Raw genomic sequence first — 24,654 nt, 5'->3', positions numbered from 1 at the left:
CTTATAGTTTTTGAGAAAATCGATTTTAAAGTTTCAAAGGGAAAAAACTGTCTTTTAAATGCGGGAAATGTCTGTTTTCTTTGCACAGGTAACATGCTTTTTGTCGGCATGCAGTCATAAATGTAATACATATAAGAGGTTCCAGGAAAAGGGGCCGGTAACGCTAACCCAGCAGCAGCACACGTGATGGAACAGGAGGAGGCGCAGGAGGAGAAGGCCACGCTTTCAGACACAACAACCCAGGCCTTGCATGTGGACAAGAAGCGTGCGGATAGCATGCATTTTGCCGCCATGCAGTCATAAATGTAATACAGATAAGAGGTTCCAGGAAAAGGGACCGGTAACGCTAACCCAACAGCAGCACACGTGATGGAACAGGAGGAGGGCGGCGCAGGAGGAGAAGGCCACGCTTTGAGACACAACAACCCAGGCCTTGCATGAGGACAAGAAGCGTGCAGTTAGCATGCATTTTGCCGCCATGCAGTCAAAAATGTAATACAGATAAGAGGTTCCAGGAAAAGGGACCGGTAACGCTAACCCAGCAGCAGCACACGTGATGGAACAGGAGGAGGCGCAGGAGGAGAAGGCCACGCTTTGAGACACAACAACCCAGGCCTTGCATGAGGACAAGAAGCGTGCGGATAGCATGCATTTTGCCGCCATGCAGTCATAAATGTAATACAGATAAGAGGTTCCAGGAAAAGGGACCGGTAACGCTAACCCAGCAGCAGCACACGTGATGGAACAGGAGGAGGGCGGCGCAGGAGGAGAAGGCCACGCTTTGAGACACAACAACCCAGGCCTTGCATGAGGACAAGAAGCGTGCGGATAGCATGCATTTTGCCGCCATGCAGTCATAAATGTAATACAGATAAGAGGTTCCAGGAAAAGGGACCAGTAACGCTAACCCAGCAGCAGCACACGTGATGGAACAGGAGGAGGCGCAGAAGGAGAAGGCCACGCTTTGAGACACAACAACCCAGGCCTTGCATGAGGACAAGAAGCATGCGGATAGCATGCATTTTGCCGCCATGCAGTCAGGTGGTGGGTGAGCGGTGTACTACTGTTCCCAGCAGAGACACAGAGCACAATGCTATACAGTGGTGGTTGAGCGGTGTACTACTGTTCCCAGCAGCGACACAGAGCACAATGCTATACAGTGGTTGGTGAGCGGTGTACTACTGTTCCCAGCAGCGACACAGAGCACAATGCTGTACAGTGGTTGGTGAGCGGTGTACTACTGTTCCCAGCAGCAACACAGAGCACAATGCTATGCAATGGTTGGTGAGCGGTGTACTACTGTTCCCAGCAGCGACACAGAGCACAATGCTATACAGTGGTTAGTGAGCGGTGTACTACTGTTCCCAGCAGTGATACAGAGCACAATGCTATACAGTGGTGGGTGAGCGGTGTACTACTGTTCCCAGCAGAGACACAGAGCACAATGCTATACAGTGGTGGTTGAGCGGTGTACTACTGTTCCCAGCAGCGACACAGAGCACAATGCTATACAGTGGTTGGTGAGCGATGTAATACTGTTCCCAGCAGAGACACAGAGCACAATGCTATACAGTGGTGGGTGCGCGGTGTACACAGAGTGGCAGTAAACACAATGCTATATAGTGTGGGTGAGCAGTGTACTACTGTTCCCAGCAGCGACACAATGACTGGGGGGACCCTGGCTAGCCTGGCTGGAGAGAGAACTACCCTGCCTGCCTACCCAAAGCTAAACCCACAGACAAATGGCGGAGAAATGACGTGGATCGGGTATTTATTTACCCGAACCACGTGACCCGTTCGGCCAATCAGAGCGCGTTCGGGTCCGAACCACGTGACCCGTTCGGCCAATCACAGCGCTAGCCTAATGTTCGGGGAACGTTCGGCCATGCGCTCTTAGTTCGGCCATATGGCCGAACGGTTTGGCCGAACACCATCGGGTGTTCGGCCGAACTCGAACATCACCCGAACAGGGTGATGTTCTGCAGAACCCGAACAGTGGCGAACACTGGTCGCCCAACACTACTTAACAGTGGACAAGATGCAAAAAAAAGTTTTCAAAAAGACCTTATAGTTTTTGAGAAAATCGATGTTAAAGTCGGGTGGAATTTCCGCGATTTCCGGCGGAAATTTCTGCGATTTCTGGCGGAAATCCGCCTACAGCACTTGCATTACCGATTTCCACATTCCGATGTGGAAATGCAATTTCCGATCGGAATTTCGGAAATTGCATTTCCGCGGAATCCGAATGAGCATCCCTACCCAAAGGGCCCTCCCTCAACTGCAGTATTAGCTCTCTATTGGTCCTGTGCTCATAATAATCACTCCTATAGATACTTTGAATAGTGGTAATCATTACCAAACTGTTCCCCATCCCCCTCCTGCACCTCTGACACTGCCAATGCTATTGGCAGGTTTTGGTGTGCCGCATCAATTGTTATGTTTAGAGTGTTTTGGGGGCCCCAATGTAAAACTTGCATCGGGGCCCACAGTTCCTCAGCTACGCCATTGGTAGGACCCCCTTTATTAGAAACACTATACTAATACTGGTTAAGACTAGAGATGCGAGCGAACCGTTCGCCAGCGAATCTCTATGGGCCGCTACTACTTTCGGGTCGCTATGACCCGGAGTAGTATGGCTGCGCTGGGCCGGCGGTGCGCGTCTTTAATCACGCACCTGTTGCCAGCCACTCTTTGCGCATGAGCGTGACATCAATCATGACGTCACGCACATGCGCAGAAAGTGCCTGGCAACTGATTAAAGACGCGCACCGCCGGCCCAGCGCAGCCGTACTACTCCGGGTCATAGCGACCTGGAAGTAGTACAGGGTGAGGGGGACCCCCTTTATTAGGAACACAGTAATTTAACGTACATTAACTTTGGGGGAGCCAAAGTTAGTACGTTAATGGGTCTTTAAGCACAACAGAGCCCACAAACAGGCGAAGAACTTGACCTTCACCACTGTGAGTGCTGCCGATGATTTGTGCTGGTTGGTTAAGATGACTGGTTAGTTGAGTTATGGATAACCGGAACTCCACTGTATAAGGAAAAAGCACAGTAGCAAACATCAATACAGGTCAAGGTCATACATGTGAGGTCAGAAGTTCATGATATCCAAGGACTAGACAAAGGAAGGTCAGGGTTCAGGAGCAGGCCTCAGTCCAGGCAGGAATCAATACGAGGTCAAATGTACATGAAACGGGCCCCAGGGAAAATCGGCTGCAGGGAAACTGACAATAGCAGAATATTGGCACATTTACTGATATTCTACTATTTACAGTGTTATTTTCCAATAGTAAAATATCGGAAAATGTTACTGATAGTTACTACAGCTAAAACTACCCCTATTCTCACACAGGACCAGTCCCCCTGACACCTAATCTTTACTTCCCGCCGCAAACCTCTTCCTGTCATGTAACCCTCAAACGCCCCCCCCCCGCACAGACCCCCTTCCTAACACCTAACCCCAAGCTGGGCATGGGAAACTGGGCAGTGGAAATGGGGCAGGGGAAGTAGGGTAAGGAAAGAAAAGCAGAAAAAAAATGGGCAGGGGAAGTGGGGTAAGGAGAGCAGAGCAGAGAAACGTGGATGGAGGAAATGGGGCAGGGGAAGTGGGTAAGGGAAGTTCGGCACACGTAACTGGGCAGGGTCAACGGGGCAGGGGAAACTGGGTAGGGGAAGTAGGGCAGTGGAAACAAGACAGGGGAAGTGAGGTAAGGGAAGTGAGGTAAGGGAAGTTGGGCTGAGGAAATGGGGGCAGGGTAAGTGGGGTAAAAGAAGTTGGGCATGGGTAACTGGGCAAGGGAAGTGGTGTAGGGGAAATAGGACAGGGGAAGAGAGGTAAGGAAAGAGGGGCTGAGGAAATGGGGCAGAGGAAAACTGAGCAGAGTAAATGGAGGCAGGCAAAGTGGGGTAAGGGAAGCCGGTCACGGGTAACTGGGCAGCGGAAGTAGTGTAGGGGAAATGGGGCAGAGAAAACTGGGCAGAGGAAAAAGGGGCGGGGAACTGGGGTAGGGGAAGTGGAACATGGGTAATTGGGCAGGAGCAGGAGGGCAGGGGAAGTGGTGTAGGGGAAACAAGGCAGGGGAAGTGTTGTAAGGGAATCGGGTAAGACGAAATAGGGCAGAGAAGACTGGGCGGGGTCGCAGGGTAAGGGAAGTGGGGTAAGGCAAGTAGGGATGAGGAAACGGGGCAGAGAAGACTGGGCGGGGGTAGCAGGGTAAGGGAAGTGGGGTAAGGCAAGTAGGGATGAGGAAACAGGGCAGAGAAGACTGGGCGGGGGTAGCAGGGTAAGGGAAGTGCGGTAAGGCAAGTAGGGATGAGGAAACAGGGCAGAGAAAGAAGTACTAAACATTATAGTGTCCTTCTTGTTCTTGCATGAAATTATAAACACAGAAGCTCACTCCAGTCACATCTATGAAGTGCACAGCACATCACTGCTGATATTAATTAGGATTAGGCAGAAGTCTTGGCATGCCACTTATCGTCCGATTTGCCTATTACCATAGTAAGTGATGATCCCAGTTAATTCTGTCAATGGAAAATGGTCTTTTAATGTGTTAATTTGCCAGTTACGGCTCCATCCAATCTAATTAGCCCCCACATGATGGGCCATCTCACTCCTCGGATATCCTTCCCCGCTTGACATTGCTGCGAACAAACAGACATGGCCGCCATCATGCCGCGAGATGTAGTGGAAAATCCTTTATTGTTATGACAGCGCTAATGTGCTATTGTGTAGCCGCGGCCTTTAATAGGATTGCAGCGGCGTTATTCCAATCACGCCGAGAAGGACGCGGTGTCACTATCTCCGCTCTCGCTGACATCTTGGACTGATTGTCTTTCACGGCGCCGTGGCGAGGAGGGCTTTGCTATGATGTCTCCAACAATTAAGATGAGAGATTTGGCTTCACCGGAGGACGCATCAGAAGAGAATACAGCAACTCCCCGATCTGATGAGGCCCTCAAGAAAGGCTGAACGCCGAACACTCCAAAAACAACAACAATTCGCAGTAAACTCGCCGCATAATATCAACATAGCATCCCCATTTCTTTCTGGACAAAGTTTTGTACTTTTAAAGGATAACTGTAGTGAGAGGTGTATGGCAATATGGCTGCCATGTTGATTTCCTTGCAATACCAGTTACTTGGCAGCCCTGCTGAGCTATCTGCCTTCAGAATCACACCAGAAACAAGCATGCAGCAAATCTTGTCAGATATGACAAAAATGTCAGAAACACCTTATCCTCTGCATGCTTGTTCAGGGTCTAGGGCTAAAAGTATTAGAGGCAGAGGATCAGCAGGATAGCCAGGCAACTGGTATTGCTTTAAAAGGAAATCAATATGGCAGCCTGCATATCCCTCTCACTACAGTTTTCCTTTAACTTCTGAAACTCAATAAGCTGCTATTGACTAAATACTGATAAGTGTGTCAGTAGCACCTGGTGAAAATGGACAGTGATGTCACTGGTCTCTAGTGAATGGATAGGCTGCATTCTCAGTGATGTCACTGGTCTCTAGTGAATGGATAGGCTGCCTTCACAGTGATGTCACTGGTCTCTAGAGAGTGGATAGGCTACATTCTCAGTGATGTCACTGGTCTCTACTGAATGGATAGGCTGCATTCTCATTGATGTCACTGCTCTCTGGCGAATGGATAGGCTGCATTCTCAGTGATGTCACTTTCTCTAGTGAATGGATAGGCTGCATTCTCAGTGATGTCACTGGTCTCTAGTGAATGGATAGGCTGCATTCTCAGTGATGTCACTGGTCTCTAGTGAGTGGATAGGCTACATTCTCAGTGATGTCACTGGTCTCTACTGAATGGATAGGCTGCATTCTCATTAATGTCACTGCTCTCTGGTGAATGGATAGGCTGCATTCTCAGTGATGTCACTTTCTCTAGTGAATGGATAGGCTGCATTCTCAGTGATGTCACTGGTCTCTGATGAATTGATAGGCTGCATTCTCAGTGATGTCACTTTCTCTAGTGAATGGATAGGCTGCATTCTCAGTGATATCACTGGTCTCTAGTGAATGGATAGGCTGCATTCTCAGTGATGTCACTTTCTCTAGTGAATGGATAGGCTGCATTCTCAGTGATGTCACTGGTCGGATAGGCCGCACTCTCAATGATGTCACTGGTCTCTAGTGACTGGATAGGTTGAATTCAGTGATGTCACTGATTTCTAGTGAATGGATAGGCTGCATTCTCAGTGATGTCACTGATCTCTAGTGAGTGGATAGGCTGCATTCTCAGTGATGTCACTGGTCTCTAGTGAATGGATAGGCTGCATTCTCAGTGATGTCACCGGTCTGTAGTGAATGGATAGGCTGCATTGTCAGTGATGTCACTGGTCTCTAGTGAGTGGATAGGCTGCATTCTCAGTGATGTCACTGGTCTCTAGTGAGTGCATAGGCTGCATTCTCAGTGATGTCACTGGCCTCTAGTGAATGGACAGGCTGCATTCTCAGTGATGTCACTGGTCTCTAGTGATTGGATAGGCTGCATTCTCAGTGATGTCACTGGCCTCTAGTGAATGGACAGGCTGCATTCACAGTGATGTCACTGGTCTCTAGTGAATGGACAGGCTGCATTCTCAGTGATGTCACTGGCCTCTAGTGAATGGACAGGCTGCATTCACAGTGATGTCACTGGTCTCTAGTGAATGGATAGGCTGCACTCTCAGTGATGTCACTGGTCTCTAGTGAATGGATAGGCTGCATTCTCAGTGATGTCACTGGTCTCTAGTGAATGGATAGGCTGCATTCTCAGTGATGTCAGTGGTCTCTAGTGAATGGATAGGCTGCACTCTCAGTGATGTCACTGGTGAATGGATAGGCTGCATTCTCAGTCATGTCAATGGTCTCTGGTGAATAGTTAGGGTACATGCTCAGTGATGTCACCAGTGCTTAGTTAATTAGCAGGATGAAATGGTCTGATTTGTAAATACTTCCCAGGATTTGTGTTTCCCCAGCAGTACAAGCGCTGAAGGCCTTTGGATTTCTCAGATCACAAGTAAACGTTTTATTGTTGGATTCACAGCATTGAATTAACAGCTGCCTCATTAACGTGGGAAAACATAATAAACAGGTACCACTTTATATCACCCCTAATTAATTTATCAACAATTCAGCACACTAAACCACATCTAATTGGAATGTATTTTTCTTGAAAATCCAGGAAGATCATTTAAAAACGCGGCTAAGTGGAAGAAAGCGGAGAACGCTCAAACGGCGTCTGTTCTTCAGTCATTATCCAGCGCTTCAATCCGCATGTGTCGTCTGCACTAACGGTACAGGCATGATGTGAATTCTGCACTTTTACATTCTCTATATCAGAGGTTTTATAACCAGGGTTCCGTCGAACCGTGGGTTTCCTGAGAACCCCTCAGGGGCAGTGATGATCAGGTAATTACGATTACACGAAATTTCGCGTAAATTTTCGCATTTATGTCAATAGGTAATTACATAGTTACATAGTTATTTGGGTTGAAAAAAGACATACGTCCATCGAGTTCAACCAGAGAACAAAGTACAACTCCAGCCTGCTCCCTCACATATCCCTGTTGATCCAGAGGAAGGCGATAAAACCCCACAAGGCATGGTCCAATTAGCCCCAAAAGGGAAAAAAAATTCCTTCCCGACTCCAGATGGCAATCAGATAAAATCCCTGGATCAACATCACTGGCCATTACCTAGTAATTATAGCCATGGATGTCTTTCAATGCAAGGAAAGCATCTAAGCCCCCTTTAAATGCAGGTATAGAGTTTGCCATAACTACTTCCTGTGGCAATGCTTTCCACATCTTAATCACTCTTACTGTAAAGAACCCTTTCCTAAATAAATGGCTAAAACGTTTTTCCTCCATGGAAATCATGTCCTCTAGTCCTTTGTGAAGGCCTAGGGACAAAAAGCTCATCCGCCAAGCTATTATATTGCCCTCTGATGTATTTATACATGTTAATTAGATCCCCTCTAAGTTTATTTCACCTTTCTTGTTAAGTGAGACCTTTCATCCCACGCATCAATTTTGTTGCCCATCTCTGAACCTGCTCTAGTTTCGAATTGTTAATTCAATTGACTTTGTATAAGCATTCGTAATTACGCATGAATTTGCGCGTAATAATTTTGTGCCGACTTTGGCGGTGAATAGCACAGCCCCCATACATGCTATGGCTACCAAAATTGCTACATATGTTAAGTAGAATAATGGGTAGAAGTAAAAAAAAAAAAATTTTTCAAAAAGACCTTGTAGTTTTTAAAAAAAATTGCAAAAAAAAATAGTTTTTAAACTTAAAAAAATCACAGTAAATAAATCACATGACAGAAAAATAAATCGATTTTCTCAAAAACTACACGGCCTTTTTGCAAAATCATTTTTTTTTACTTGTACACACTATCCACCTTAACATATGTAGACATTTTGGTAATAGCATGTCAGGGAGCTTTGCTATTCACCGCTAAAGTAAATTACACGTAAATTCATGTGTAATTATGGAAGCTAACAATTGCATAAGAAATTAATTAAGTTTTTCCCTGAAATTTTGCATTACGATTATGATGCGTAAATGCGAACTACGATGTGTTATTACACATACATGTAAATTCTGCTCATCCCTACTCAGTGGTTCCACTGCGTTTTGCAGCTTCTGTGAGACACATTGGTCCCGCTTTCCCCTTCCATGGGAAAAAATAGTCCCACTGATGCGACCGGCGGATTGATTCAACCCGCAGCACATTATGCCGCTCTCTTATAGGGCAGTTTTCTCGCCCTTCAGTGATGCGGAAGGGATCAGCGTGGTGGAGTCGTACGGATGCAGCGGTGAAGGAGACGGCTGAGGAGACACATCGAGGCAGTCACCAGGTGAGTAGGTTTTCGGGTGTCAGCTGGCACTTTGGCATGGTTGGCTGATAGCAGGGGTCCCTATTCCTGCCTACCTATACTGGGAACACCTATGCTTGGTTACTTATACTGGAGGGGCCCTATTCCTGCCTACCCATACTGGGAACACCTATGTCTGGTTACCTATACTGGGGGCCCCTATTTCTGTGGGAACACCTATGCCTGGTTACCCATACTGGAGGCCATATTGATGCCTGCCGATACTGGGAACACCTATGCCTGGATACCTATACTGGGGGCCCCTATTCCTGCCTACCTATACTGGGAACACCTATGCCTGGTTACCTATACTGGAGGGGCCCTATTCCTGCCTGCCCATACTGGGAACACCTGTGTCTGGTTACCTATACTGGGGGCCCCTATTTCTGTGGAAACACCTATGCCTGGTTTCCTATACTGGAGGCCATATTGCTGCCTACCTATACTGGGAACACCTATGCCTGGTTACCTATACTGGGGGCCCCTATTCCTGCCTACCTATACTGGTAACACCTATGCCTGGTTACCTATACTGGGGGCCCCTATTCCTGCCTACCTATACTGGGAACTCCTATGTCTGGCTACCTATATTGGGGGGCCATATTCCTGCCTACCTATACTGGGAACACCTTTTGCCTGGTTACCTGTATGGGGGGGGGGGCATATTCCTGCCTACCTATACTGGGAACACTTATGCCTGGTTACCTATACTGGGGGCTCCCCTCTTTGAATTGGATTTTCTCACTTTGCAATGTATTGATTATTCCCCCCACTACTATGTTCCAGTTAAGTTCCTCTTTAAAGCCTACTTGAATGAGTTCAATGTAGGAAGGGGAGAGTTCCATAAAGTACAGGCTGCTCTGGAGAAGTCCTGGAGCCTCATGAGTGGATAAGTGATGCGAGGAGTGGACATCAGTAGAGTGGTGGAGGCTAACTAAATATGTTCAATTGAAACTAAATCTGTTCAATACAAGAGTTTTGCTGTCCTGAACCACGGATGGCTAGTGTTGGGCAGACTTGGCATGGTGCGGTTCACTGGCCAAATGTGATGGGGGAACTGCTTGCATGTGGTTTCGCCAGACAACTCTTCCTCCCTTCTTCTCATCCTGGAATTTTGGCCGATCCGCTTGTCCATCTTCTCTTCTGGGCACCGCTCATGTATCTGCCCGTCCAGTTCTCTATGGTTCAGAGCAGGGACATTCAACTCGGTGCCGGAAGAGATGATAAGGGTCAGAGGTCAGAGGAAGTTGGGTGTGTCTAAGAATGGTAAGCCAATGGAAGGGGGTAAGAGGTGATAGTTGGGGATCTGTGTTGTGTCACAACATTGAATGGCATGGACATCGTGTAATACACAGTGGTGCTCGTAATGGACAAAAACTTCGTTTCGCAAATTTCGCGGAGTTTTTTGCATCGTAAAACTTCGCATTAAACTTTGCATAGTATTTTACGAAATTACGGATATAACGTAATTACGGCTACGGTACTACGCTTGTAAACCAAATTGCGTAACGTAATAACGTGTTACTTACCCCTGAAAATCCGCGTTAAACTTGCCAATGCGCATACTATGCACTGTATATTAATGCGTATAATCATGCTTATAATGCATATAAACATACGCATTAAACAGCGCATGCGCGTCTATACAATACCATGTCTGCATGCGGAAATTTGTAAGCGAACATCAATCAATATGCACGTCAAAAGATACTAAATGACTATTTCCGTAATGAACCGTAATTTCGTGAAATTACGAAGTTATGCGAAATTTCGATACATAATTACGGTTCACACATAATTTATTACGCATTCTCCTGTAAATTTTGCATTACGAAGGAAAACTGCAAATTTCGATGCGACATTTCGCACATGTGAAAATGCGGCCCACCACTGGTAATACAGTTTGGCAGGCAAGTGGCGAATCCCATATTGAGCATTTGAGGGGGGAGGGGGGTTGCAAACCTAAAAATAGTGATGTGAATATGGGTTCACAAACCTGTTTATTCCACCGAAACCGCCATCTCTACGAATGTCTTCTTTTTTTTAAAGAGTACCTGTCACGTAGAGGTATATCAAAGTTGATGTCTATGAGATGGTAATAATTCTGTCTCGCATGCACATTGTATGTTGCTTGGAGGACCATTCAAAATTAGTAGGAAGTGTTTTGAATCTGCATACAAGATGGAATTACCGGTATTCAGGGCTGGATTTCTGTAAAGGCCACAAGGGCCCAGGCCTGGGGCAGCTTCAGCACAAGGGGCACCTGGACAGAAGAAAAAGTTGCTACATATGAAAGAGGAGGCTGAAAATGGTGAGGAACACATGAAAAGGGGAAATTGATGAAAGAGAGGGGCTGCATACATGGATGATGCACATGGAGGAGGGGCATTGCTAGCCCCAAAGATCGGTGGCATGTGCCGCGGATCTATTCTGGGGTGCCCTTGATGTCCCCCAGGCAGAATCAAGCAGCAGTACTCTCCTCTGGCCTCTCTGGTGCCTCAATGGGGGGCATGCTGGGAGCTGTGGTTAATCAATGGGGGCTGTGGTGCCTTTATGGGGGCATGCAGGGGGCTGTGGTTCTTCTATGGGAGCATGCTGGGAGTTTTGGTGCCTCCATGGGAGTCCCATGGAAACATGGGAGGGGGTCAGGGAATGCAATGAGGGACTGACAGACAACCTGGCAGCAGTCCAGAAAGCCAGACTAGACAGAACTGAAGCCAGGTAACTGTCTATGTGATATGATGCTTTTTTGTATTCATGGAGATGGGGGCTGTATCCAACATTTTGCTGGGAAGGCCTACTTAAGTTCATGTAAATTTAACTCCAACCATGACCACACCCACATTCTAGTAAGTGGCCACACCCCCATTTTTTGGGCTGGAGTGCCCAAAAGTAACCCGGATGTCTTAGGATCCTAGCAACGCCCCTGGTGCTGCACATGGAACAGTAGCGGTGCTGCTGCACATGGAAGGAGAACCACAACATAATTTGCCTAGAACAATGGTCTAACACCATGCAAAATAAATGGGATACAGTTGGGGACATCAAACTTGGAGAAGGACTTAGGAGTACTCATCGACAACAAGTTAAATAATTGTACTCAATGCCAAGCCGCTGCAGCTAAAGCTAACAAAATTTTGGGATGCATTAAAAGGGAAATAAAAACTCAAGATGCTAGCATAATATTGCCCCTGTTTAACTCTCTAGTAAGGCCACATCTGGAATATGGAATTCAGTTCTGGGCACCACATTACAAAAAAGATATTGCAGTTTTAGAGCAGGTGCAGAGACGAGCAACAAAATTGATACGTGGTATGGAAGGTTTCGCTTACTAAGAAAGGTTAGATAAACTGGGTTTATTTAGTCTAGAGAAAAGACGCCTTAGAGGAGATCTAATTAACATGTATAAATACATCAGAGGGCAATATAATAGCTTGGCAGATGAGCTTTTTGTCCCTAGGCCTTCTCAAAGGACTAGAGGACATGATTTGCGCATGGAGGAAACACGTTTTAGCCATTTATTCAGAAAAGGGTTCTTTACAGTAAGAGTGATTAAGATGTGGAATGCATTGCCACAGGAAGTAGTTATGGCAAATTCTATACCTGCATTTAGAAGGGGCTTAGATGCTTTCCTTGCGTTGAAAGACATCCATGGCTACAATTACTAGGTAATGCCTAATGATGTTGATCCAGGGATTTTATCTGATTGCCATCTGGAGTCGGGAAGGAATTTTTTCCCTTTTGGGGCTAATTGGACCATGCCTTGTAAGGGTTTTTCGCCTTCCTCTGGATCAACAGGGATATGTGAGGGAGCAGGCTGGAGTTGTACTTTGTACTGGTTGAACTCGATGGACGTATGTCTTTTTTCAACCAAAATAACTATGTAACTGTGTAACACAAAGTATAAAGCCAGCCTTGCCATTATTAGCATCTCATTGATCTACTTTAGGTACCTTACCAGACAGAAGTAGACAGAAACCCTTGGCAAAGTTTGGTGAACTCCTGGCAACACATAAGTTAATCTGAGCATTTTTCCCCCATTATTTTTGTAAGACGACAGCAGTTGCACTTTTAAGTGATGATTGCCCTAAAGTCTTGTCTTGGGTTCCCGCCGCTCTGACTTTCTGGAAGCAGAGAAAAGTTCTGCAGCACCTGATGGCGCTCTACATCTGTTCCATCAATTAGGAATGAGGAACCTGCGAGCGAGCAGATGGATTGTAGGTCAGGAGATCCCATTGGGCAGACAGAAGAGTGAGAGACAGCGTTGCTTCGGAGGAAGTATTTTGCTATAGCAACATGACACAGGTACCGGCGCCGTCGGTAATGGTTAAAGATTGATGCCGGCAGCCAGTCGCGGCTCACTTATTAGCTTGTCGGGTGTGAAAGGTTGGAAGAAACATGTCTTCGCCATATGGTCCAGATGCTTCGGGCAACAACCATATGATTGTCTCAATCTGTAATTTTTCGCTGTCAGGTGTCCCATCTCCTCCTTCGGGGCCTTCCGACTCCCTGCCGAAGTCCAAAAACAAACCGCCAGGATAGTTAGCGCGAGATTAAAGGGTAAGCACAACTTTCTTTATCAATTGTAACTATTTAAACTTTTGTAGGCCAGAAGTAGGAGATCAGCACCTTCTTTCTCACACTTTTTGTACAGGTACCTTGCTTGACAACCAGGGCTGGACCGAGAGCCAGGACAAGGTCCCCCAGCACCCAAGTCTTAGATAAAGTGCACCCCTCCATCCCTCCCACCCCAGCTGTCACACTGATTGCTATTAGACAAGAGGCACCCCAGGGCCCCCAACACCTTAATCTCTAGTTTTCTGGCTTGCAGTCACTGCCATGTGTCCTCTTGTCTTATTTTTCTCAGCTTCAAACACAATAGGGGAATGACAGCTGAGCGAGTTGTGCGCCCCCTCCTACACTGCGCCCTGAGGCTAGAGCCTCTCTTGCCTCTGCCTCGCCCAGGCTGGATTTATATCTTATGACACATTTATAAAGCAGTTGACAACCACCACTTTAAAGGATACTTTAAACTCTGGCAAAAAAGCAATACTGTTTCCTAATGCCTTTGCAACGTAGTGTGACCAAAAACTCTATAAAAGACCACAGAGACAAAGGGAGCGAAAATTGTGCATTGTGTCCCAAGAGTGATGGAAAACAAAAAGGATTAGGGTACTCACAAAGGAAAGTTGCACAAGGGGAAACCAACCACTGAAAGCAGGTGGAGTTCTATAAACCAGACTCCACTCGGGTGTCCGGCTGGAACTGGATGCGGTCGTACTCTTGGGAAAAACAGCAAAAGGTCCTATCGATGGCGCTCTTTACCTGGCTCTGATACAACTCTGGCACTGTATTTGGCCTGAGGAAGCGGGTGCAGACCCACAAAATGCCTTGTCTGTGTTTATTGGAATTCATATTTATATGAACCTGTCGTTATTGAGGTAAGCCACCTCTAGTTTTCTATTTTTAGCTGACAACTTATCACACACACAAATTCTCTCTCCCCCCCCCCCCCCCCCCCTTTCTGCCCACCAACAGATATTTCTGTTGCTGGGCACTGATTGCTGCTGCAGAGTAGGTTTTTTTTGTTTTGTTATGCTGACACTGGGGAAAGTGTCGTCCTGTGTAATACAATGTAACTATGTAAAGATGGATATCATTTTAAAGCTCTCTTTCTCCTCTTTCTGACGACCCCTAAATAGTCGCCCTACGCCTTTTAGTTTTCTCTATTTTCGCGATCAAAATCGCGGCCGTGGCAATTTTAATCGCGAAAATAGCGAAAACTAAAATGAGTGGCGGTTTATATATCATTGGAAAGAGGAGAAAGAGAGCTTTACAATGATATGCATCTCAGAGTCCCTTTAAACCGAAGATTAAAAATTATCTCCTAGCAGAAAATTTAGGAGTAAAATGGAATTGAATAATATTGACCCGCAAGTTAGAGTAGTCCCTGGTTTATACATAAAGAAAGCCTGAGACCAAGCAAACACAAGGATTTATACTCACCTGGGACTTCCTCCAGCCCGCCGTACGTTTCCTCGCTGTCCCCTCAGGCCACTTAATTTTCATGCAAGCAGTCTCGGTAGTTGGGGACTACTGCGCATGCCTGGCCCTGGCCGCACACATCATTGGTCACGCTCCGGTGACTGGCAGCCTTCTGCGCCTGCGTAGTTAGTGAACCTGAACCGCCTAAAAAAGTGAACCTTAACTGAGCAAAAGTATTTAAAATAAACACATGATGTACCTGCAAATGAATATTACACACTTACATCGCCATCCGTTCCTCTCAGAAGCTCCCCATTTTCTTCCTACAACCGTTCCTTCCATTTCTGAAATATTTTGTCAGAACTGAAAGATATCAGTTGTTGTCAGTTATAACTGAAAGGACAACTAATGAGCAAGGTAATGTCCATGTTTTCCTATGGCTATATTACAGTTTAACAGTGTGCTGACCAGGAAGCTGTTATGGGGTAATGGCCATTTTCAAAATAGAAGATGGATAATTTTATTGATCACAGTGGATAAACAGGACGCAGGAGAGGAGAAAGAGATTGATGAGTAGACGACATGGGAGGTAAGTATGACGTGTGAATGCTTATTTTGACTTTTCAGTTCAGGTTTGCTTTAAGGCTTGTAACTGTGCAGGCACCCAACCAGGGCCAGATTTACTATAAGGCACTGTAGGCACGTGCCTACAGGCGACTGATGATGGAAAGGCGGTTCCCTCCCCTCCCCAAGTGCCTCCCTCCCGGCCTTACCTATGTGGAGTCCTGAGCAGAGTGTAAATGAGCAGTTACTCAACCATGTCTTGACATTCCTCTGACCAGATCTCCCTTCAGTCGGGGCACCTCTAGCTACTTGATACTAAGAATAGCTCTGGCTACCTAACACTAAGGGGCATCTGTACCTACCTATGATGGGCAAGGGAACTAAGGTAGAAGTGACTGCTGGGCCAGCCAGCACGCTTGTGATGCTGTTTGGCGGGGCAGACGCTGAGGGAGCCCAAGACCTACAGGGCCGATCTGCTTGATCTAAGGTCCCCTTAAAGCCCAAAGGATCAGCTCAGCCAATGGGACGCCAGGCTGTCTGATTTCTCTGCGATACATTTTAAGCGTATTACAAAGCATAGTCTCATCATGCAGAGACCGCATGATAATAATAATAAAATGTTACAATTATGAAGTAATTGGTGTTTTCAGCTGAAGGAACATTCACAATGCCGCTAGTACTTTTCATCCCCGGTAAATGCATTCATTCTTTATCTTTGAAGATTGTACAATAGTCATTGGCAGCAGACAATGCCTGCTAGGAGATAATGCAAGGAGATAACGATTATTTAAACCCGCTCAGCCTGCAGTTTAAATACATTAACAAGTAACATTAGATCGATACCATGTGCTTTGCTCATCCGCCTAATTCCCCAATATTGCTTTTTTTTTTTTTCTGTACGGTCTAATTACATCTTTCCAAGATGAATAAAAAACACCAAGCCTAGAATGATATCAGAAAAAAAGCCCCGTCTACGTGTTTTATTTCCTATATTGCGTTTCCGCGCTTTGTATCCATTATTTGGGCGCCCGTCACGCTGTTCCCTCTTATCTGAATGGGAATCTCGGCTTAGCAGGTCCTGAATTTTAGTTTGACAGGAAGAGGGGAAAAAATAAATAAATAAAATAGAAAATATTGTTCTAGGTTTTTTTCTTTTCCTCTTGCTGTCTGGAAATGTTGAGACTACAGATGAAACGTTGGAGGGGGAATACAAAACGGGGAGGCCGTGGCTGACGTGGGATGAGTACCGTCACCCATCCTCGTCTTCCTCTGTGTCCAATATTTTATTTGGAAATGAAGGTGCATTTTTTTCAGTTTTGCATCCAACCCTAATTACAAGCCCGTAGTTTATAAATTAACAGTGTTATACCCTCTTGACATAAATATTTAAAAAGTTCAGTCCCTAAGGTAACTATTTACCGTATTTTTCGGACTATAAGACGCTCCGGACTATAAGAAAAAATACTAAACCTGGTGCGTCTATAGTGGCAGGGCATCTTATGGACCTTTTCCTTCTAAACTGTCCCTATCTAAGCTACACTTCCCAGCTACATTAACCCCTGCTGCCCTCCCAGCTACACTCGCTCCCAGCTCTTCCAGCTACACTCACCCCCAGCCCTTCCAGCTACACTCACCCCCAGCCCTTCCAGCTACACTCACTCCCAGCCCTTCCAGCTATACTCACTCCCAGCCCTTCCAGCTACACTCACTCCCAGCCCTTCCAGCTACACTCACTCTCAGCCCTTCCAGCTACACTCACTCCCAGCCCTTCCAGCTACACTCACATTTCCAGCCCTTCCAGCTATACTCACTCCCAGCCCTTCCAGCTACACTCACTCCCAGCTCTTCCAGTTACACTCACTCCCAGCCCTTCCAGCTACACTCACTCCCAGCCCTTCCAGCTACACTCACTCCCAGCCCTTCCAGCTACACTCACTCCCAGCCCTTCCAGCTACACTCACTCCCAGCCCTTCCAGCTACACTCACTCCCAGCCCTTCCAGCTATACTCACTCCCAGCCCTTCCAGCTACACTCACTCCCAGCCCTTCCAGCTACACTCACTCCCAGCCCTTCCAGCTATACTCACTCCCAGCCCTTCCAGCTACACTCACTCCCAGCTCTTCCAGCTACATTCACTCCCAGCCCTTCCAGCTACACTCACTCCCAGCCCTTCCAGCTACACTCACTCTCAGCCCTTCCAGCTACACTCACTCCCAGCCCTTCCAGCTACACTCACTCTCAGCCCTTCCAGCTACACTCACTCCCAGCCCTTCCAGCTACACTCACATTTCCAGCCCTTCCAGCTATACTCACTCCCAGCCCTTCCAGCTACACTCACTCCCAGCTCTTCCAGCTACACTCACCCCCAGCCCTTCCAGCTACACTCACCCCCAGCCCTTCCAGCTACACTCACTCCCAGCCCTTCCAGCTACACTCACTCCCAGCCCTTCCAGCTACACTCACTCTCAGCCCTTCCAGCTACACTCACTCCCAGCCCTTCCAGCTACACTCACATTTCCAGCCCTTCCAGCTATACTCACTCCCAGCCCTTCCAGCTACACTCACTCCCAGCTCTTCCAGTTACACTCACTCCCAGCCCTTCCAGCTACACTCACTCCCAGCCCTTCCAGCTACACTCACTCCCAGCCCTTCCAGCTACACTCACTCCCAGCCCTTCCAGCTACACTCACTCCCAGCCCTTCCAGCTACACTCACTCCCAGCCCTTCCAGCTATACTCACTCCCAGCCCTTCCAGCTACACTCACTCCCAGCTCTTCCAGCTACATTCACTCCCAGCCCTTCCAGCTACACTCACTCCCAGCCCTTCCAGCTACACTCACTCTCAGCCCTTTCAGCTACACTCACTCCCGGCCCTTCCAGCTACACTCACTCCCAGCCCTTCCAGCTACACTCACTCCAAGCCCTTCCAGCTACACTCACTCCCAGCCCTTCCAGCTACACTCACTCCCAGCCCTTCCAGCTACACTCACTCCCAGCCCTTCCAGCTACACACACTCCCAGCCCTTCCAGTTACACACACTCTCAGCCCTTCCAGCTACACTCACTCCCAGCCCTTCCAGCTACACTCACTCCCAGCCCTTCCAGCTACACTCGCAGCCCTTCCAGCTACACTCCTGTACACCTACAATCACAGCTACACTTCATTTACAACAATCACAGTTACACTAAACTTGCTTGGAGGCCCCTCTCACCTATGCAGTGGCATGCTGGCATCCAGCGCTCAGGACACTTGACGCGGTGCGTTTGGTCACCAGCTCTATCAGTGGGCTGTGGGCAGGTCACTGAAGTGCAGAGGCCATTCCCGGGAACTCCACAGTCCCCGTGCAGGACAGCCGGCGCACTCATCTTTGACTCGGTCCTCCGGCAGCATCCATCGCAGGGCCGGACGTCCTGCCCCAGCGCAGGCCCTGATGTCCCGCCCCATCCATCGGTGGCCTGGATATCCCCCGCCAGCCGCTGCATGCATCTCTGGCCCAGACCTCCCATCGCAGACTCCACAGTCCCCGTGGAGGACAGCCGGTGCTCCGGCGCATTGATCTTTTGTCCGGACCTCCCGCAGAATACATAGCAGGTACGGATGTCCCACAGCGTCCATCGCTGACCCGGAGCTTCCTCCCCTTCCATGGCTGGCCTGGATTTCTCCAGCAGTATGCTGCATACATCTCTGGCCCCATTCTGCAGGATGAAAGAGGAGCTGTGGCAGCTTAATGACAGTTCGGTCATTCAAAACTCCGCAGCTGAGAAACACACACAGGAGGAAGTTCGGAGCTGTGAAATGTCCACTGCCGGTTAGCTCACAGATGTACACCGCGGGGGGGAGTGTGGCAAGCGGGGAAGCTATGAGCAGCTGCCGCTCACTGAAGCAGAGTATTCGGCAAGCCCTGGATACGTAAGCTTATGTGTTGGGGGGGGGGGTCGGAATCATATATTCGGACTCAGGGCTGTATTTAGGGTTTGGGCTCCCCTAGGCACCCCAAACCTACGGCGCCCCCCCCCCCCCCCCCCCCCCCCGAGGATGTTGGCCGCGGCGAAAAATGGGCGTGGTCACATAATACAGTGGGCGTGTCCATAACCCAGTGGGTGTGGCCAATTAAAATTTTCTAGTAAGCCAAAGTCGGTGGGGCCATGTTTTCTCCCTGGGTATGAGTAAAGTGACCCTAAAAAAAGCACACACACACACACACACACACACACACACACACACACACACACACACACACACACACACACACACACACAAGCCAGTGTTCTCTCGCACAAAGTAGTGGTAGGTATTAGATTGTGAGCTCCCCTGAGAAAAGTCAGTAACATGACTGTTCTCTGCAAAGTGCTGCAGAAGATGTCAGTGCTATATAACTACATAATAATATGGTAGGGCATTAGACTATGGTAGGATTAGATTGTAAGATCCTCAGAGGATAGTCAGTGACATGACTACATACTCTGTGAAGTACTGCTGAAGATGGCAGTACAATATAGTACAGTAGTATGGCAGCATGGTGGCGTAGTTCTTAGCGCTCTCGCCTTGCACCGCTGGGTTCCCGGTTTGAATCCCAGCCAGGGCACTATCTGCAAGGAGTTTGTATGTTCTCCCTGTGTCTGTGTGGGTTTCCTTAAGACACTCTGATTTCCTCCCACATCCCAACAACATACGATACAGATAAGTTAATTGGCTTCCCCTAAAAATTGGCCCTAGACTACGATACTTACATACACACATGACTATGGTAGGGATTAGATTGTAAGCCCCACTGTGGGACAGTTAGTGACAAGACAATACATACTCTGCACAGCGCTGCGTAATATGTTGGCGCTATATAAATAATTAGTATAAGTACAGTCAGTGGCGGCTCCAGGTTTTTTGGGAGGGGTGCTATGCAGGTGCTGGATTAATTTTTGTGGCTATAAAAAAAATGGGTGTGGCCATGACCGGATGAGGATGGAGCTAACTGTAATTTAACGTGAACCTGAGGTGAGAGTGATAAGGAGGCTGCCATATTTATTTCCTTTTAAACAATACTAGTTGCCTGGCAGCCCTGCTGATCTATTTGACTGCAGTAGTGAACTGAATTACACCAGAAACAAGCATGCAGCTAATCTTATCAGTTCTGACAATATTGTAAGAAACCCCCGACCTGCTGCATGCTTGTTCGGGGTCTATGGTTGAAAGAATTAGAGGCAGAGGACCAGCACGGCAGCCAGGCAACTGGTATTGCTTAAAAGGAGATAAATATGGCAGCCTCAATATTATTCTTACCTCAGGTTCGCTTTAAAGGGATACTGTAGGGGCGTCGGGGGAAAATGAGCTGAGCTTACCCAGGGCTTCAAATGGTCCCCTGTAGACATCCTGTGCCCGCGCAGCCGCTCACGGATGCTCCAGCCCCGCCTCCGGTTCACTTCTGGAATTTCAGACTTTAAAGTCTTAAAACCACTGCGCCTCGGTTGCCGTGTACTCGCTACCGCTGATGTCACTAGGAGTGTATTGCGCAGGCCCAGTATGGTCTGCGACTGTGCAGTAAGCTCCTGGTGACATCAGCGGGAGTGAGGACACGGCAACGCAGGCGCAGTGGTTTTCAGACTTTAAAGTCTGAAATTCCAAAAGTGAACCGGAGGCGGGGCCGGAGCATCGGTGAGTGGCTGCGTGGGCACAGGATGTCTGCGGGGGACCATTAGAAGCCCCGGGTAAGTTCAACTCATTTTCCCCCGACCCCCCCTACAGTATCCCTTTAAAAGTGCAACGCAAAGACAGTGGGCCCAAGTTTAGGTCACCCTTCCCCCAGAAAATTCACATAATTGTGCAGGTTTTCTCAAGAAAATACACGTAATGTGAGCAGATTGCCCAGAACATATATTCAATCGTGGCAGATTTGACCAGAAAATACATGTAATCATGTCGGCAGATTTGACCAGAAAATACATGTAATCATGTCGGCAGATTTGACCAGAACTACGAGCAATCATGTCAGCAGATTTGATCAGAAATACGAGCCATAATGTCAGCAGATTTGATCAGAAATACGTGCTATAATGTCAGCAGATTTGATCAGAAATACGAGCAAAAATGTCAGCAGATTTGAATACGTGCTATAATGTCAGCAGATTTGATCAGAAATACGTGCAATAATGTCAGCAGATTTGATCAGAAAAACGTGCTATAATGTCAGCAGATTTGATCAGAAATACGTGCAATAATGTCAGAAGATTTGATCAGAAATACGAGCAATAATGTCAGCAGATTTGATCAGAACCACGAGCAATAATGTCAGCAGATTTGATCAGAAATACGAGCAATAATCAGTGTTCTCCCCAGAATTTTTTTCCAGCCGGGTGGCATGAAATAGTAGCCGGGTGGGGCGAGTTGAAAATGCAGGGCAACTGTGCTTACAGCATAGGAATAGGTGAGGAGGTGAGCCGATGACAGCCGGGTGGTTACAAAATCTAGCCGGGTGGAGCACCCGGCTAAAAGAGCCTGGGGAGAACACTGAATAATGTCAGCAGATTTGATCAGAAATACGAGCAATAATGTCAGCAGATTTGATCAGAAATACGAGCAATCATGTCAGCAGATTTGATCAGAACCACGAGCAATAATGTCAGCAGATTTGATCAGAAATACGAGCAATAATGTCAGCAGATTTGATCAGAACTACGAGCTATAATGTCAGCAGATTTGATCAGAAATACGAGCAATAATGTCAGCAGATTTGATCAGAAATACGTGCTATAATGTCAGCAGATTTGATCAGAAATACGAGCAATAATGTCAGCAGATTTGATCAGAAATACGTGCTATAATGTCAGCAGATTTGATCAGAAATACGTGCAATAATGTCAGAAGATTTGATCAGAAATACGAGCAATAATGTCAGCAGATTTGATCAGAACCACGAGCAATAATGTCAGCAGATTTGATCAGAAATACGAGCAATCATGTCAGCAGATTTGATCAGAACCACGAGCAATAATGTCAGCAGATTTGATCAGAAATACGAGCAATAATGTCAGCAGATTTGATCAGAACTACGAGCTATAATGTCAGCAGATTTGATCAGAAATACGTGCAATAATGTCAGCAGATTTGATCAGAAATACGTGCAATAATGTCAGCAGATTTGGTCAGAAATACGTGCAATAATGTCAGCAGATTTGATCAGAACTACGAGCTATAATGTCAGCAGATTTGATCAGAAATACGTGCAATAATGTCAGAAGATTTGATCAGAAATACGAGCAATCATGTCAGCAGATTTGATCAGAACCACGAGCAATAATGTCAGCAGATTTGATCAGAAATACGAGCAATAATGTCAGCAGATTTGATCAGAACTACGAGCTATAATGTCAGCAGATTTGATCAGAAATACGTGCAATAATGTCAGCAGATTTGATCAGAAATACGTGCAATAATGTCAGCAGATTTGGTCAGAAATACGAGCAATAATGTCAGCAGATTTGATCAGAAATACGTGCAATAATGTCAGCAGATTTGACCACACATACGAGCAATAATGTCAGCAGATTTGATCAGAAATACGAGCAATAATGTCAGCAGATTTGACCAGAACTACGAGCAATCATGTCAGCAGATTTGATCAGAAATACGAGCAATAATGTCAGCAGATTTGGTCAGAAATACGTGCAATAATGTCAGCAGATTTGATCAGAAATACGAGCAATAATGTCAGCAGATTTGATAAGAAATACGTGCAATAATGTCAGCAGATTTGATCAGAAATACGTGCAATAATGTCAGCAGATTTGATCAGAACTACGAGCAATAATGTCAGCAGATTTGATAAGAAATCCGTGCAATAATGTCAGCAGATTTGATCAGAAATACGTGCAATAATGTCAGCAGATTTGATCAGAACTACGAGCAATAATGTCAGCAGATTTGATCAGAAATACGAGCAATAATGTCAGCAGATTTGATCAGAAATACGAGCAATAATGTCAGCAGATTTGATCAGAACTACGAGCAATAATGTCAGCAGATTTGATCGGAACAGTCTAACGGGCTGGGCTGAGTGACAAACAAGGCAGTCTGGCAGACAAGATAGAGGAGCCAGGCGCTGGAACGCAGGAGGTGACTGTGACAGGACTGGCAGAGCTTAAGAAGTTTAGGAAGAGAGACTGACAGAGTGGTGAAAGAAAGAGAGCATGCGGCTGCCTATGGCTAACAGAGCATGAGGCAGGGTGTGTATTACCTCCAGTCCATTGTCCTGGCCTGGCTGCTCTCTGCTCTGATGTTGACACTTTGCTGGGCTGGCTCTTTCATCTCTGACCCTGGCTGCAATACATGCTGGCTGTGGCTGTCTCTCGCTGTCTCTTGTCTCTGTGCTGGGCTGAGTGTCACGCTCCAGTGCTCACTGACACTGTCCTCTGAATGCCCCCACTTGAATTCTCGCGCCAGAGCTGTGACAGTGACAGACAGGGGAGGATGGAATCAAACTTCACTAATGGCTGCACAGGGTGGAAGGAAGTAGTGTTGTCCGGATCATGAACGATTCGGATCTTTGATCCGAATCTATTTTATGAGTCGATCATCCGAATCATCAAAATGAACGATTCGGATCGGAAAAAGGGGCGGGGCCAGGAGCGGCACGCCCCCTCTCAGCGGGCAGCGGGGTCCTGGAAGCAGGGATCGCTCTGTTGGATGGGAGCCAGCCTTGCAGGGAGACAGGTAGATGAGAGAGAGCAGACATCGGTGCCACTGCCAGATATGTGTAGAGCACACATACTGGCTATAATGTGCTGCTCATTATAGGCTGGCTGTTCCGTAGTGCTGCACAGTGAACACATGGGAAGCTTTTGGCTCAGCTCAGCACAGCTCAGTAACTTTGCAGACAGTGTGATTGAAAGGCAATATAATCCTCCTGCACTCGGCACTAAACAGCTGCACTTATCTTTGGGGAATGCTTTCTTTCACTGTGAGACGTTTCCATTCAGAGTATACAGATGACCATATAGGTGAAATACATGTAAAGCATATGATTGCAGCATGTGGGTATTGTGTGCAAACATTTCTGCTCTCTGCTTGTCCCTTCTCTGTCCACTCCCTGCCCTCTGTCCAACTTCTCCCCTTCTCTGTGTGTCCACCCCCTCCCCTTCTCCTGCCCACAGACCTGTCCTGCTGTTCATTTCACCCCTGAATGCTTCGGTAGTAAAATGATCCGAGATTCGGATCAAAGATCCGGATCT

At 47.1% G+C, this 24,654-nt stretch overlaps 1 protein-coding gene across 7 annotated transcripts in view; it reads right to left on the bottom strand.

Annotated features, from left to right (window-relative positions):
* The window catches only part of LOC137533257 (E3 ubiquitin-protein ligase TRIM8-like), a 319,749-nt gene that overhangs the window by 149,329 nt on the left and 145,766 nt on the right, over window positions 1-24,654 (bottom strand). For 2 of the 7 annotated variants that reach the window (XR_011024165.1, XM_068254541.1), the window contains exon 1: window positions 23,661-23,963. The exons of the other annotated variants lie outside the window; for them this stretch is intronic. The gene's annotated coding sequence lies outside the window, so the exon portion shown is untranslated. Of the gene's footprint in view, window positions 1-23,660; window positions 23,964-24,654 lie in introns of those variants that run through there. 7 annotated transcript variants of the gene reach the window in all.

This window comes from Hyperolius riggenbachi, chromosome 9 (assembly GCF_040937935.1).
Source record: "Hyperolius riggenbachi isolate aHypRig1 chromosome 9, aHypRig1.pri, whole genome shotgun sequence".
Classification (NCBI taxonomy): domain Eukaryota; kingdom Metazoa; phylum Chordata; class Amphibia; order Anura; family Hyperoliidae; genus Hyperolius; species Hyperolius riggenbachi.
The sequence above is the reverse complement of the archived record's forward strand: the minus strand, read 5'-3'. Positions and strand labels throughout refer to the sequence as shown.